This window comes from Tigriopus californicus, chromosome 11 (assembly GCF_007210705.1).
Source record: "Tigriopus californicus strain San Diego chromosome 11, Tcal_SD_v2.1, whole genome shotgun sequence".
In the NCBI taxonomy this organism is placed as follows: Eukaryota; Metazoa; Arthropoda; class Copepoda; order Harpacticoida; family Harpacticidae; genus Tigriopus; species Tigriopus californicus.
This window is the reverse complement of record NC_081450.1, coordinates 15080932-15082742: the sequence shown is the minus strand read 5'-3', so window position 1 is coordinate 15082742 and position 1811 is coordinate 15080932.

Below are 1811 nucleotides of genomic sequence, written 5' to 3'. Positions count from 1 at the left end.
CTATTGATGATTTGAGATGGTTGGTGGAGGAAAGTTGGGTTGATGGTGCTTATGGAGAGATCCACAAAGCATCCATACTTACACTCTCCTCTTGATGTTAGATTTGACAATTTCATAGAGGAGAGTAGCTGCCGCTGTGGTAGAGGGTCTGCTCTGGACACCAAATTGGAATTTGTGAAGAAGATCCCGATCCTCGGCCAATTCGGAAAAGCAGACAGCTAAAAGGGTGGGTGAACATCATCTTTAAGAAGAGTTGGCCACTGCAATGGCCTCTGAAAAAAATTTGCCCAAGTCCACTGATTGTAAGAGACTCCCGTGGACGCAATTCATCTATCCTTCCAGAACTCTTGAACGTTGAGTGTAATGGCAGAACAGCTTCAATCCATAGATTCCATTGTGGATTATTTTTGATCATGATGGCCCAAAACCACTAAAGAGTAATGACTACCTGGCTTAGGCGACATTGTTCACTGAAATTTTGGAGGAATGAATGCTAAATGTGTTCAATAGTCTTAGTAGCGCTGGAAAAGTGACCGCCCAGGAGATTTGTTTACCTTTCCTTTTTAAGATGACGTCATCAGTCAGCTGTAGCTTAAAGGTGCCTATTGAATAAAATAGATTGAACTGTACAGTTTGCCTTGAAGAGTAACCTAGATTTCCCAGATGACTGAGCTTGTTCTGGCATCATAGGGAGTAGAGGTAGCAAGTGATTTGTATTCAACTGTAACCGAAGTTCATCTTGGATTTGGCAAGAATCAGGTGTTGGACTCCAAGAGTAGAGATCAGCATCGTTTGATAGATGCCCACTAGACTAGGATAGTGACCATATTTTGCAGGATAGCTAGCCTTGAAGATTGGCCCAGGTTTATGCCAGACAACCAAGATTGATCTGGGACCGTGGGGTGTAGAGGTAGCTAGCAATTTGTATCCTTAGTCAATTGATGAGTGTTTGAGTCCCTGATGAAAGAAGCTCAAATTAGTGCTTGTATGCCCTGATTAGGGTTATAACCGGAGGCCTTAAGATAGGTCTTAGAAATTGAAGCCCATGTACTAGGTGCTCTCCATCTTTGAGAGCTATCAAGGTATTTTTACTTAGTGCTTGGGTCAAGAGTTCCATGATTCCGTTCACCACAGGAATTCAATAAGTCAGGACCTTTCACCCCTGGCTGGTGGACGGAACAGCAGGCACACATCCAATGATTATTAATATTATTATTATTTTACGGACTTCCTTACCGCTGCTGGGATTGGAATCCCAGCAGTTCAAGACGAGAAATCTATTCATTTATTTCTTTTTATATATCATTTTATTGACCAACAAATTAGTGTTGGCTGATCTTGCTAACCCTTGAATATAAGGTTCATCAGGAATTTTTGTTAAAAACTTGTCCAAGTCTGACTTAAATCCTGCTACTGGATCAACGCCTACATACAAGCTACGCATATTTGAAGGAAGCAAGGTGAACAATGAAGGAGCCCAAGAAAGAAGAGAGGTAGACTTCCTTGTTCTTACTAGTCTGGATTCTTGAGGGCTTGAAGGTGCTCTCAAAACGCACATTAAGCCTCTATGATCACTAGAATTGACCCTAAATCCTGGGCTGGGACAAAGCTCATGGATGCTTTTGAAGACGTACAGTATCAGATACCTTTTGTACCTTCTCTGAACACTGTACAGTCCCATTTATTTTTTGTCTCTCCCAATACGAGAGCTCTCTCATTCCTGTGATGTTCCTAGTGAAACATCTTTGGGCTTGTTGGACCTTTTGCAAACCTGCTGAACTCATTGGATATTTAAGATGTGGCTGAACAAT